Here is a 15,974-nt window from a genome sequence, read left to right on the forward strand (position 1 = left end):
CAAGACAAGTGGACTGGGCCATTTGAGATAGTGGAGTGCAAGAGTGATGTGACCTACTTGCAGACTCCCAGGAACCCTTTGAGGGCCCTACACGTGAACTGCCTCAAACCTCACTTTGAGAGGTCTGAAGTATCAATACTCCTGGCTACAGATGATGGAATAGAAGAGAAGAGTCACCCTATTTCTGACCATCTGTCAGCAAAGCAACATGATGGATCAGTAGATGGAGTGCACCTCTCACCCATCCTGACCCCAGAGCAGCAGAGGGACTGCCGCCAGGTGCTGGAACAGTTTGCCTCCCTGTTCTCTCTGACTCCAGGAATCACCAATTGGTGTGTTCATGATGTGGACACTGGGACAGTTTACCTGTGAAACATAAAATGTACAGAGTAATGACAAAGTCAGGGCCAGCATTAAGGAAGAGGTTTCCAAAATGTTGGCGTTAGGCAGTGGTTCCCAATCTGTGCGCAGCGGCTCCCTGGTGCGCCCTCCAAACTAGCCAGGGGCGCCGCACTCCAAAGGTTTCAGATTTTCTAATTCAAGTCATAAATTGCCGGTAACATCTTAACAAGCATTGGAAATGCAATAGGTCTCGCATTCGAAAAGTTGGAGCTAAATTTTTTGTAGATGTAATTATTTTTTTACTTATGTTGACGTTTTGAAAGTAGTTTCTTTTTTTTATTTTATAATCACAATGGCTTATAAATGTTAAAAGTAACTGACTAAAGGCAACAAAGACAAATCCCCCTAAATAACAACCATTGGCGGCCGGAAAAAAAATCGTCGCGAAATGAAGACAAGTCGGATGGGGTGGGGGCGGGGGAGAAGGAGAGTGAGCAGCCTTTGATGAGCAAGTGGGGAGGGGGAAGGGGGGAGGAGAAACGATCAACATCCTGTGATTCCGGACAAATCACTTCATCTCCCCGTGCCTAAATTAAAACAAAAAAAATGAATGTCTCCTTGTGTAATGTAACTGGTGCTCATGTAAAGCGCTCCAATACCTTCGAGGCGCGTTCGTGCTATATAAAAGTGCAAACAAAAAAGAAGAAAAAAAAGCACTTAAATGCATGCCTTGTCCGGGGATGTAAGTGCTATAAACATGCAATTACACAGTAGAATAGCCCGTCTGCTTGTTTCCAGCCAGCTGTCGTGGGTGTGCGTGTTGCTCCTGTTAGAAGACGAAATGGCAACGTTTTTAATTGTGTTTTTACAAGTGTGTCAGAACAAAGAAATTTTTGGTGCGGGCTGGTGCCTCGGCAGGAGAGGTTGATGCAAATGCAGAGAACAACTTAAAATATGGGGTAGGGGTAACTCAGAGCAAGCGAGTGTAGGGGGTAACTCGGTGCAAGCGAATGTAGGTCTGGAGACAACGTTTTTTCTGCTTTTCGATGAGTAGTTCTGCCTTTCCAGATCTCTGCCCTTCTTATGTTCTTCTTTAGATACATTGGTTCATCTGATGGCCAGGCATATTATTGTAAACATACCTGCGCGTCCAATAAATAAAAATAGTAACCAACTCGGGTTCTATTTACAGCTTTGTGAACAGCGCCCCGTGAGGCATTGTGAAGACAGTCGCATGAGAAATACATTTACTTTGTGGCGCCGGCGGCCTTCACCTGCGGTCAAAGTTTAGTTTGTATAATTTTTCTTTCCACGTAAAATATTACCCGTATGATTTTGGAGGGACTGAGAAAATGCGTGTCACCGCTAGGTGGTGCTGCTGGTAAGAAACATGTATAAACTCGAGTGAAATTGCTAAGTTAAGGAAGTGCCTTCAGAGAATTTGGGATTCAGACATTGAGATGGGAGGAAAGTTCTTGTACACGACGTTCATTGTCCCTTGGTTGAAAAGACTCGTCCTACACTAGAAATGCAAAGAAAATCGGCGCGAAATGAAGACAAGTCGGATGGGGTGGGGGGCGGGGGAGAAGGAGAGTGAGCAGCCTTTGATGAGCGAGTGGGGAGGGGGGAAGGGGGAGGAGAAACGAGAGACAAGGCCTGGCGGCCGTGAAAGTGAAAGCTCTTGGCATTGCTGTGGGGAGGGGGGAGGAGAAATGCGACACGGCCGAAAGCCTTTGATGCAGCAGGGGGCGGAGCGGATGCCTTTCAACTGAAGCTGCTGGCGGCAGATGGCTGGCTTACATGTGCACGCGCATTTTAGGTCAATGCGCTTGCGCATTGAGCTTGCTTTTCACGGGCACTGCATGGAATCGCCCGATGGTTAAGCTCTGGATAAGCCCCTATATTCTCGCAAGCTCAATGCGCAATCGCATTGACAGGCGAGACCTAAAAATGTGAGTTATTTAGTAAAAGCATAAAACTTCTTTGTCCACCAGATGGCAGCAGAGCATTCTTTATTGTGAGTGCAGAACTGAATGTTAGTATTGGAGATGGTTTACTCGTAGTTCCTGCTTAAGAAGCCAGCAACCAAGAGCTACTGCATGGCAAGAGGTCACCAGTGGCCAACCCACAACCTGAGTGACATTGGTCATGGTAGCAGGCTGCTATAGAACACAGGAAGGAAAAGCGATTTGTAATGCAGCTACCCTAGAACATACAGGTCCCATTTTAAATGTATGTAGCTGGAGCTCAACTATCAATGCACTGGATAGAAGCAGCACCCTCCAGGCTCATACACTTCCCGAAATACATTTGGAAGATAAGGCAAAAAGTTTGGTCGTGTTTCCTGGAGGATCAGGGAATGACTCCAGAAAAGAGGAAAACAGTGCTGTTTTGAAACTAAAAAGAGAAAGAAGAAACATTACATGCCCCACCATGGAGCAAATTTGCCTTGCTTCTGGAGAGATGGAGTCTGGTGGTTCTGAGTGTCAGTAAAGGGAATCAACTGAAAGAAGCTGGAAGATAGTGACCACTGCTTAACTTGACTACGATCTGCTGAGGCGCCCTATATGCCCTTATTCCACTGCACCAGCTGTTGCACCTGCATTTCCCTGACAAGCAGCACTGAGCTCATCAGGGCCTGCGTACCTCCTCACCACCCACTACATCAGTTTTCCTATGATGGGGGGCCAGAGAGGGATTCATACCCAGCTATGAACCTTTGTTCAATGACAAGCTGCATTAAACCTCAGTTTGTCACCCATACCAGTGTAGCACTTTCAAACTCTTCATTGGCAGTTCTGACAGTGCCAGTGTCAGTTGCTTCTGCCGACTCTGCAGCTTTGTAGAACCCTACTGGTCATCAGGAGCACACACCCTGAGCTGAAACGAAACTGAGATAGGAAGAAAGCACAGCCGACCCCCAGCATGGAAGGTGCTCGAGCAGCGCAGTTCCACCAATGCTGCCCAACAAAAACGGTATGTTCCATCTGCAGAACCAAGTTAGATATGGCCTTGCAACACTGTGCCCTGACTTTGCACTTTATTTAACTACAAAGATAAACTTACCATTAAAGCTGTGTTTCTGTCATATATGGCCAGACAGCCCACAGCATAGCTTTAGCTACAAAGTAACCACAAACATTAACTCTGAGAACAGATTGCAATATTTGGCTTCCTGAAGTTATAAAGCACATCTTCTGACCTAAGGTAAATTAAGTAATTTTTCTTCTTATACATATAAAAGAATTGACATTTATTGTGTGATAAATGTCCCAACTGAACTAGGCGTTCCACCCCATTCTACACTACGGGAGTACCCCATGACTGTTCTGCATGCCATGGGGTACATGACCCAACTTTATGCTAATTATTTTCATGGAGAAAAGTGTAAGTACTCCCGCGGCTGGGCTTACATCCATCCATCCGCCAAAAAAGTTACATAATACAATAGGGAGCCGTGGCTAACGGCCAATATGCAGAGGAAGCTACGGATTGAAAAAGTTTGGGAACCACTGGCATTAGGGGTGATAGAGCCCTCCAGCGGCCCCTGGGCTAGCCTAGAGGTCTGGGTTCCAAAAGCTGCTGCACCCGGTGCAACTGCTGAACTTAGGTTCTGCGTTGACTACCGTGGGCTCAATGCTGTCATCAGGACTGACACCCCCCCATCCCCAGAGCTGATGAGCTCATGGATCTGCTGGGAGCTTCCCGATACCTTAGTACATTTGAACTAACGCCTGGGTACTGGCAGATTGCCCTGACAGAAGGGGCAGGAGAGAGGTCTGCGTTCTCAACACTAGAGAGGCACTACCAGTTCTCTGTCATGCCCTTTTAGTTGAAGAACACCTGTGCCACATTCCAGAGACTGGACAACCAGGTACTGTCGAGCTGGAGGAATTCAGCACCGCCTGCCTGGACATTGCTGTGTTCAGCTCCAGATGGGAGGAACACTTGCAACACCTCTGTGAAGTGTTGACGGCTCTGCGGGAGGAAAGTCTCACTATCAAGGCTAGTAAGTGCCAGATAGGACAGGGATCTGTCATGTCACTTAAGGCACCAGGTCGGAAGCAGCCAGGTGGCACCCCACAGCCTAAGATCAACACCATTTTGGCTTGGGAGCCCCCCAAGACCCATACAGAGGTGAGAGCCTTTTTGGGACTCCCTGGGAACTACAAACAGTTTGCCAAGGGATATGACACCATTGTTGCCCCCTTGACAGAGCTGACTGCAAGGAAGCAGCCAAGAAAAGTGATCAGGACTGATGTTGCTTTTGCTCAAGGCACCCACCTTCTCCTAGGAATTTGTTGTACAGATAATCGAAGGACTAGGGCTTGGACCAATCCGTAGCTTTCATTAGTAGAAGGCTACTTCTCAGGGAACAGAGGTGGAGTGCAATTGAAAGAGAAGCTTTTGCTGTGGTCTGTGTGCTGCAGAAGCTAAGACCCTACTTGTTTGGGACTCACTTCCGGGTTCAGAAAAAACACAGGCCCCATAGATGGTTGATGCAAATGAGGGATGAGAACCCACAACTGTTGAAATGGTCAATCTCCCTACAGGGAATGGACTTTACGGTGGAACAATGCCCTGGCACAGAACACACCAATGCTGATGGTCTGTCCAGATTCTTCTGCCTTAGTGATGATAACTCCTAAGAGGGTGGGTAGTTCTCCCCATCTTTCAACTGTAGGGGACACGTGTTAGACTTGGCATCTTTGGCGTGGTGTCCCCTGAATTTTTGCCTCTACCTCCTGTATTTTTTATGCTGAGCTGTATTTTGCTTTTGCTGGCTTAGATGCTTTGGGCACTTTAACACTGCTGATCAGTGTCAACATGCAAATGCTCCCTGTATAAATTGTTGTTACAATGGGTTCTCCCTGATTGGCATATTTGATTTACTGGAAAGTCCCTCGTAAGGTGCACTGATGTGTGCCAGGGCCTCTAAATCAAATGCTACTAGTGGGCCTGCAGCACTGATTGAACCACCCACATGAGTACATGAGTACCCTGAAAAGGTAACTCAGACCAGCCACTGCAGTGTCTGTGTGCAGTTGTTAACTGCCATGCTGACTTGATAAGTGCACCCACTTGCCAGGCCCTAACCTTCCCTTTTATTACATGTAAGGCACCCCTATTGGAGGCCCAAGGTACCCCCCTGGACAGGGTGCGGTGTTTGTGAAAGGTAGAGCATGTACTGGTGTGTGTGACATGTCCTGATAGTGAAATACTGCCAATTTTGTTTTACAAGTATAACTTCTATTAGAACAAGATAGAGAAATAAAGTTTGGGCTCTTTGAACTCAGAATTTCATAACACATATTTTAGTAAAGATGTTTTTTAAATTGTGTGAAAATGCCAAACTGGGGTGGTGTAGTGGACAAAAGAATGATGGATGTGCATTCACTGTAGACATCCACTGGGGGCTTAAAGTATGCCTGGTCCTTCCTGGATAACTCCGAGCTGAGTTGAATGGGACTTGGCTGAATTTAGAGTAATGGAAGGAGATTTCCTTGCACCTGAATATGGCCTGTCTCCCTTGCACAATGCTGTCTCCACCCCCTGTGGTCATACTGCACCAGTGAGGACGGAACTGGTTTGGACTGGGCTCAGAGACCCTTGCACAAAGAGAACAAATACATTTTGGGGTATAAGTGTTAGACCTAAAACCACAGAAATTTAGATTACTTCTGGACTCAAGAGGAACCTTTGCCAAGGAGAAGAGCTGAAGAGCTGTGAGGAGGAATACCGCCCCTTTGCTGAGTGCTGTGTGGGGTTGACCTGCAGTTGCTGATTCTGCCAAGGAAAGGACAAAGACTGGAACTTTGCTTTGACCTGCTTGAAAAAGATCTCCAAGGGCATGTGTGTGCTGGGCTCTTGTTCTGAAGTCTCAGGCACACAAAGTCTGCACCCCAGCTCCACTGACCTCTGCTGCTGAGAGCTCTGACCTTCCAGGAGGTTCCTGTTCCAGTTCTGGGCAACTGGAGGTTGCACTGGGAGCTGAAAGAAACCTGAAGAACTAAGAAAATTGATGTATCGCTCTTCTTGCAGTTGATTTTCTGATGCAGCACCACTTTCTGAGAAGAATTTCCACGCATTACCGCGCAGCTGTCATAAAACGACACAGCACCTGTTGCCGCTGCAAGAATCAACATATCGAGGGATTGCGGCTGCAAAAACCGACGCAGCGCTGCTTGACTCCACTTCAGCGATCGCCAGTGCTTCCTGGATTTACATGCATGCTGTGTTTAGCGTGAAAGGGGAGGGCAATGGGTGTTGTGGTGGGCATTCCACCGCAACACCCATTGGTTTTAACGCTGCCCCCCTATTTACAAGGTAAGCGTAGATAGGAGGCAGAGCCGAAATTAAGACCATCGAAAACCTGGTCTTAAACAGGCGAAAAGAGGATAAATGCTTTATTTCTCCTAGTTTTTGCTGTTTCCATGTGTGCTTTTTTTTTGTGCAGCACGCATAGAAACAGCAAATTCCCTATAATTGTTTATGTGCAGGAAGGAATTGAATTAATGACTGTAGAGCTTACTGATTTGGAAACCGACATCTTCTAAAGATAAAATGTTCGCCACAAGAAAATATGCAGCAGAATTTAGTGGGATTTAAATTCAGCTCCAACTCAAAAGACAAGAATGTTCATCCACAGGCCAGTGAAATCCTACAAAACTCCAAAATGAGACGAGTCATGGAACTGAAGCGCACTGTAATAAGGAAGGAAAAGTTCTGTTATTGCTTTAGTTCCCAAGCTCGTCTCATTTCATAGTTTAGTAGGACTTGACTGGCCTGTAAGTGAACAAAGCAGCCCTGATTTACAATTCCCTGAGTTAAGCAGCACAGTTCTGGACCTTGATGATTCCAAACTCAGCCAGTTGTTAGGCAACTTTTCCGTGGGGCTCATTCTACTAGGTTCAGGTCATGTGGCGGAACAGATTTTGGAAACATGTCCTCATGTGGTGCCTTGTACCACCTCACCCTCTAGACACTGAAGAGCCCCACAAGGTACACAACAGGTTGGTGAAATAGCCCAACCAGTCTCCCCCACCTCAGGTTTATCATCTCTATTACGCTTCGTCTAGTGCAGCGATCTTCAAACTTTTTAAAGTTGCCCCCCCTGTAAAAAAAAACAAGAAATCATCGCTCCACCCCTAAAATTGGCACACTTATTCTGTTAAATTGTCAATGTTTAAATATGTTCAAACATATTTAAACATTGAAGTTAAGCTCTGTTACCCAAATACCAGTCAGCCAGGCCGTACTGAAGTGTAAAAGTATCCACAGTGTGATTTTCAGTAATAGGGGGGGGGGGAATTTGAGGAATGTTTTGAGTCCATTCCCCTTTGACACCTACTTCCAGCCAGTATATAGACGACAACACATGATAGTGGTGGTCCATTACGGAGTAGCTTACTGACACATATTTTTCCACTTAAAACAAAACACTTCACATGATGCTTCTCTTGGTCAGAGCCAGACGCCCCTCCTGGGATCAATTAAGGTTCCTCCCAGGGGGAGCTTGCCCCCAGATTGAAGACCTCCGCACTCGTGGATGATATGTGGTAAACCTCACAATGCCGTAATACTTTAGAGGCAAGTACTTTTCCTGACGGAAGATTAACAAATATAACAGAATTAATGCACTCAAGAAAAGGAGTAGACATGTTAATTGTAATTACAATTATATAGTGCTTACTATCCCTGATGAGGCGTTAAAAAAGCGCATTTTCGGTGACTAGCCTCTACTCCGGAACCCAAAAAGGATTATTGGTGAATTAGTACAGTGAAATATGAAATTAATATGAGCAGTTGACATGTTATTCTGTTATTTGGATTGAAAAGGATAGTGGAGGGATAGAAGAGGGAAGGGTTTGCCTTTATATAGCGCTAGCTACCCCTGATGAGGTGTTGAATAACTTTTCTGTCAGTAGCACACTAATTTGGAGTCCAAAAAGGAGATTAGTGATTAGTTAGTCTAAGGAAATATGAAATTAACTGGAGCGGTGACCATGTTAGTTTGTTATTTGGATTGAAAAGAATAGTGGAGGCATGGAAGAGGGAAGGGTTTGTATTGATATAGTGCTTGCTACCCCTTTTTGGTAAGTAGCACGCTACTCTGGAACCCAAAAACGATTAATGGTGAATTAGTATAGGGAAATCTGAAGTTGTTTTGATTTGAGCAGTGAACATGTTAGTCTGTTACTTGGATTGAAAAGGGATGGTGGAGGGATAGAAGAGGGAAGGGTTAGCATTTATATGGCACTTGCTACCACTAATGAGGTGTTGAAGCGCTTTTGAGCAGGTTGCACGCTACTCCGGAACCGAAACCGGATTAGTGGGGAATTAGTATATGGAAATATGAAATTAATTTTAGCGGTGGACATGTTAGTCTGTTATTTGGATTGAAAATGAGTAGTGGAGGGATAGCAGTGGGACGGGTTGAGAAAGTTGTAAAGTAAGGATGGAGGCAGGATTCTTCAAGAAGGTTTATTCAAGTTATAAGAATAAACAGGTGCAGTCAGGAAACACAACTATACTAGTGTTTTTCTTTTGGAGTTCATAGCAGTAGGAGGGGGTCTGGGATGAGAAAAGGGGAAGTTGAATGGGAAGAGTCAGAGGGAAGGGTTTAGAAAGGCTTGTCTGGGAGATCTGAATAGTAAAAGAGGTAGGAGATGATGCAAGGAGGGGTAGAGGAAGGGAGAGTCTAGAAAGGGTTATTTTGGGGGGTCATAGTAGTGGTCTGGGGTTTGAGGTGAGTGAGAGAGTGGAGGTAGAGGATTTATATAGAGAGGCATAGGATGAGAAATAGGGTAGTGCATTGGAAAGAGTTGTAAAATGAGACTGAGATGAGTCAGAGTGGAGATAAAGGATATATTGTGAGATATGTATGGTGAGATACATGGTAGTTCATTGGATATGCTGAATTGGAAGCAAAGTAATAAATATAAAGATACATACATACTGTAAAGATGATGTCCAGGCAATGTATATAGAATAAGTAGTTTATTGAAGATTAATTACAGGAGCCTCCAGCTTCATCTTCCACCAGCTTTACAGCTCTCTTCAAGTATTTCAATCATCACATTCCAAATTGCCTAGCAACACATATACATTCCAATTAAGACATCTCTAAACATCTACCCCTTTATACATTTCTTATCTCAAAATACTAAAGTGAATAATTGGCAATTATGAAAAGAAACACACAAATATTAAGCTGAAACATATGTACAATAAAAATTCAATAAAAGTCACATAGATTAAAACATACATGGAAATTAATTACTGAACAATTGCCATATAATATTCATGGAAATTAATCACTGAACATTTGCTGAGGAGTAAAACATTTAGAAATATTTCCATAACTCCAAATCGATCCATCACACAATATCACAACACTCTTCTTCACTTGCTTCACCTGAATAGGTTTGGAAAACTTGCTATCTCCTTTTGCAACAGTACTACCACGCTTTACCACAACCCAATCACCAGATTTGATACTTGGACATTTAACTCCTTTCATTTGATTATAATGACTGGCAGCAGCAGTTTGCTTATTAACAACTTCTTTACCAATCCTTTCACGATCTACCCACACACAATCTCTATCCTTCAGCCAGCCTGGTACTTCTTTCAACCCTGTTTCTCTTCCCTTAAGAGATACGAAAGGTGATACACCTGTCATAGAATGTGGCATTATTCTATAGGACCACATTAACTTCTTTAACTCCTCAGACCATGACAGTCCATTGCACAATGAAAGTTGTATGTTATCCATGATCAAACGATTTATTCTTTCTACCAAACCATTGCCTTGCGGTCTGAACTTGGCAACTCTCTCATGTCTAATCCCTTTTCTACAAAGAAATTCTTGCATCCTCCTAGAAACTAAATGAGGTCCATTATCCAACACCAAAACCTTTGGAATTCCTTCATTCAAAAACACCTTCTCCAAAAATGTGATCACTTTTTCTGTTACAATACTCTCAGATGTTTCAATGACAAACCATCTGGAATGGTAGTCCACCCAAACCTTTAAGAATCTACAATTTGATCCTAATTTGGAAATAGGTCCAAGAAAATCAATTGCCGCTCTTTCCCAAGGACGCTCAGGAAACTTTACACAAGCAAGGGGAGATTGTTGTACAATTTTGGTCTTATCGCTAGCGGCACAGGCATAACAATCTTTGACAATTCCTTCAACATCTTTATCTAACCCTTGCTACCAGAATGACTGGTGAACACGCCGTTTGGTCATGTTTCTCCCCAGATGACCTTCGTGAGACACATTAACAATCTTAGTTTTGAGTCTTTCTGGTGGTACTACCTTATTTCTCCTCCACAACTTCCCTTCTCTTACACTCAATTCATCTACCACATTGTTATAACCCTTAAATCATAAATCATGGATTAACTCTCCACCCCAACCATCAGAAACACCTTTCATCACATCATCATCTAACATTGCTGCATTCCACTCCTACTTTTCAAAAGCTTGTTCCTCTGTGTATCTTATTTCTTCAACCTCAACTTTAGATTCTTCCTCACTCACCATAATAGGTATTCTTGATAAACAACCCGCTATTATATTCTTCAAACCCATCATGTACTCAACCTCAAAATTATACTCCAGTACAGATAGGATCCATCTTGAGATCCTTGGAGTTACACTCCCTTCCAGTCCTTTACAACCTTTAAATAAATGCACAAACTGTTTTGATCCATGCGGAGTTTAAATGGTAACCCCCAAACAAAAAAAATTCTTAAAATGTTTAATTCCCCAACAACACGCCAGGGCTTCTTTCTCTATCACGGAGTACGACTTTTCAGGACCCTGTAATCTCCTGGATGCAAATCCTATGACTCTTTCTTCTTCACCACTCACTTGTGTCAACACAGCCCCAAAACCCACAGCACTGGCATCAGTTGTAACGTAAGTTTTGTCCCAAACATCAAAATACCCAAGGCTGGGCGCCGACAAAATTCCTTCTTTGACTTCCTTAAACGCTTTACCACAGGTATCACACCATACAAATTCCACCCCAGTTTTCATGAACACACACAAAGGTTCAACTATGTCAGTAAATCCTCTCACAAATTTTGAGCAATACTCCGCTGAGCCTAAAAAACTTCTAAGTTGGTCCTTATTTTTGGGAGTGGGAACATCTTTGACTGCAGATACAATGCTTTTCTTCGGTCTGATTCCTTCTCTGGAAATTTCATGACCTAGATAACTTACAATATCCTTCCTTAATTGACATTTCTCTCTCTTGATAGTCAAACCATGCTCTTGCATGCAACACAAAACACTCTCCATCACTTGGTTGTGATGACTACAATCTCTTCCTACAATCAATATATTGTCTTGAAAACAAAGAACATCATTTATTCCTTGGAGGACCTTCTGCATAACTCTTTGGAACACCGCTGAGGCAGACGCCAGGTAAAATGGCATTCTACGGTAGCGAAATGCTCCCAGCGGTGTTACAAACAATGTTAGATGCCTTGACTCTTCATTGAGATCTATCTGATGGTAGGCTGCTGACATGTCGATTACACTAAACACACTACCACCACCCATAGCAGTTAACATCTCTGAGATATTAGGTAGAGGTTGGCGATCAACCCATATATTCTTATTCAAATCTCGAAGGTCAATGCACGAACAGATTTCATTCCCTCATCCTTTGGTGCAACGACAATGGGTGTCAACCATTCAGAGGCCTCAATGGGTTCAATTATGCCCAATTTCAATAATTTGTCAAGTTCTTCTTGCAAAGGACCTTTCATAAGATGGGGTACAGACCTTACCTTGTGGACCACAGGTGTTGCATTCTTCTTAAGAAAGATCCTATGAGAAAAATCCTTGCGTTTTCCCAACTCATCACAAAAAACATCAGAATATTTCTCCATGATAAATGAGTCATAATTGTAACCATTGTCTACACATATAGATTGGACTGGTTCAGTAGCATTTGGATTTAAAATTATACCCAAATCTTTTTGGTGACGCCATCCTAATAAATTTGACCCTTGTTTGGTTAAATACACTCCCCCAAAAATGTTCTTATTTTCAAACTCAATCACCATCCATTTTAGGCGCAATATGTCAATTGTCTTACCACCATAATCTACAGCCTTAATATCAGGAGGATCCCAATCTTTTTAATTTCCTAAAGCTTCCCAAGTTTTGAAGTACATTTCCTTGGACATTAAAGTATATAAACTTCCAGAGTCAATTAGCATTTTCACCCCCTTGGAATCTAGGTTGATAACATAATGCGGCTTTTCTAACTTGTCAGTACTTTCTGTGACAATAGTACACATTTCAATATTCTCACTTGATGTTGCATTGCAAGCACCCTCTTAAGAAACAATAATCTCATCAATACAAGGAATAAAATCATGAACATTCTCACAGGAATCCTCTATTTCATTAACAAAAGGCATTTTTGTCCTGCAAACTTTAGCAAGATGACCCTTCATGCCACATGTTCTACATATTATGTTCCTCCCCATACATTTAATGCTAGACGCTATATGACCCGGTGCACCACAACGATAACATTTGATAGGTCGTGTTATAGTGGACTTGTTATTCTGGGAAAATTCTTTATTTTTGTCAGAAGTTTTATTAAAAGGTTTCAATTGTGGCTTGCTAAGTGGCTTAACTACCTTAGTTTCATCAATATCATCATGAATTTCCGAATCTTTAGATACTGTAATTTTGGATCCAGAATCTTTGCTCGTAATTGAGTCAGTACAGTTATCCATTTCCTTTATCCAGATATCAGTGTGCTCTAAAACTTTTGATATTTGTATGGCTTCTTCTAAGGTCGAATCTCTTATAAGTAACTTTTCGCGCACCCTTTTATTGTTTGTGCACCTCACTATTTGATCACGTATAAGTGAGTCAGCTAGACCTTCAAACTGACAAGTCAAAGATAAACCTCTTAAGTCAGCAACATAAGACACAATGTCTTCATCCATTTTCTGCACCCTACAGAAAAACGTATGCCTCTCAAGAACTACATTAATTTTAGAAATAAATCTTGCATCCAACATTTGCATACTCATCTCATAAACATTAGTAGGTTGCCTATCACCATTTCCCAGAGAGACTGCAGGAAGATTTTCATATAATCTTCGACCTTCTACACCTAAATTGTGTAATAATATAGCTTGCCTAAGTACTGGGCCATATTTATCAGCCCCAGTAGCAAGAATATACGTTAGAAATAATTTTTTCCATTCTTTCCCTGGAATAGTTGGCTCTCCAGGGGTTGGAAGAAAAGAAGGAGGTGCAGATAAACCTTGGTCACCCATTGAAAATAGTTAAATGGATATGTTAAATGAAAACACTGAAAATATTGCCTAGAACCTACACCATCAGAGAGAAAATAATTAACTAAAGCAATTGACTAAATATTGTTTCACCTGCAAGAAAAATGTTAGTTATAAAAGAAAGAAACTAACATAATAAGCTAAAACAAAAACCTTCATAAGAATCTCCTTGTGTCCGTTGAGTCGTTATCGTTGATATGACTGTTTGTATAGTTATCTTGAATAAATCATCAAAAGCGCTGATGATCCGGTAATCCTTTCTAACACGCTTAGAAAGTTCGTCGTGTTTTAGATATTGTTTGATGAAAGATTCCCAACCAGTTAAAATGACTGACATGTTACGTGGTTTGCCGAGGTTTTCTGAAGGAAATAGTTTCCAAACTGACGTAACCACGCTCATTGGACACTTCCTCAAGAAAAAATCTCGAAACAGAACATGAAGGGCACTCGCAATCCTTCCAGATCAGTGAGAGAAATGTTTACTTTCAATCGCGCAAACCGTTTTAAATATGTGCTTCAACGATAATCAAACAGCCAAAATGTTTACTTTCGATTGCACAAGAGGTTTCAAGTATGTACTACCAACGATAACCAAGTAGCCGACAGTACTAAGTAACAAATCCGATATCAGTTTATTCACCTATAGCGAAGGTCTGTAATACTCTGTGAAAGCTCAATGTATCACATGTAATGTCACGAATTTAACTCCATAGAGACATTAACTTTGTTGCAATTTGTATTTAAGCTAAAACGACAGTATTACATGACGGGCAGTCGACTTATTCAGGTTTATCGATATAACGATTATAACTTTAGATGATTCTCAAGTCAATTTCTAGCAAGTTTATGTAGTTTTCAGCCTTTTGTGCCTCCATGGAAACAAAAAAAATCCAAAGCTCTTCTGTATATCTGAAATACTAATCAAATTTAATCTTCTTTTCAATATATAACAATATTTTGAGTAAATTAACAGAATTAAACCAGTTTACTCACTATGTAGAGGATAATATTTTATGAAAAGTCCAAGGGTAGAGGCACCACATCTGCCCCTTGCGCAGAAAAATAGTTTGTTTTCCTCGTCGCCAATGTAAAGATGATGTCCAGGCAATGGATATAGAATAAGTAGTTTATTGAAGATTAATTACAGGAGCCTCCAGCTTCATCCTCCACCAGCTTCACAGCTCTCTTCAAGTATTTCAATCATCACATTCCAAATTGCCTAGCAACACTTATACATTCCAATTAAGACATCTCTACACATACAAGGAAAGGTATATATGTGATGTCACTTTCTGTGATGTCACTTGGTCAAAGGTTCTGTGAAGTCACTGACTCAAAGACCATGTAATGGTCACTTCCTATGATGTTGCTGTCATATCAGCGTCACCATGTTAAGACTCTGTAGGAGATCGTTTGCAAACTGGAGGTGCTGGCAGGATAGAGAGGATAGTTTGGGAGGTGGAGCAAATTAAAGGGGAGTCAGGATTGCCTCTCTCTTTGATGGAGAATTCACTCACTAAGTTAGGACGAGTTAAAAAGTGGATTAGGATGTAATATTGTTTGAAATCCTTTATAGAAAAAAAATCACCCAGTACCCCTCAAAATAAGCATTTGGAATTATTTGTGTGATCATAGTTTTTCATACACTAGCTCAATACTCGTAAAGAGCACTTAAACAACACTTGCATGAAACAAGTTTCAGTAAATTGCAGAACTTGTGATGGATCTAAAGAAGACGTCCTCAAATTCAATAGGAAGCCACATTGATGAAGAGTGCTGAGAAAATCAATTCTGCACCCTCTTCTGCCTTTGAAAAAGAAGTAGTAGTTATAAGACAGAGATATAAATATGGACTTATTTAAACCACTAGCTGATCTTAGTAGGCTACTAATGGAGCAAGTGTCTTTGTCAAGACTCTCATAGCTGATGTCAGACTGTAGAGGAGAACTGCAAACTGACAATTAGAGCTTTTGATTGTAAATCTTAAAAAACATCTGCATGATAGAAAAGTTGGAATGTTCCAGTATGAATCCTTGGGATCCAAGACCACCAGAAAATCCCTAGGGTAGGAACAGAGGGAGAAGAGACTATGAAGTCAAGATTCTGTCTGGTTTAGCCAGTCCTAATGTTTCCTGCACAAAGAACAACACCATGTAATATCTTGAAAACTGTTTCCTGAAGAAATCCTTCCCATTGCTTCCTATTCTATCATTGTCCGAAGACCTAACAAAAAACTCTGTTTCACTTGGTGCCCAGGCAGAGGTGATTGTTGAAACACTTTGACTTGC

This window comes from Lissotriton helveticus, chromosome 7, assembly GCF_964261635.1.
Source record: "Lissotriton helveticus chromosome 7, aLisHel1.1, whole genome shotgun sequence".
NCBI classification, from domain to species: domain Eukaryota; kingdom Metazoa; phylum Chordata; class Amphibia; order Caudata; family Salamandridae; genus Lissotriton; species Lissotriton helveticus.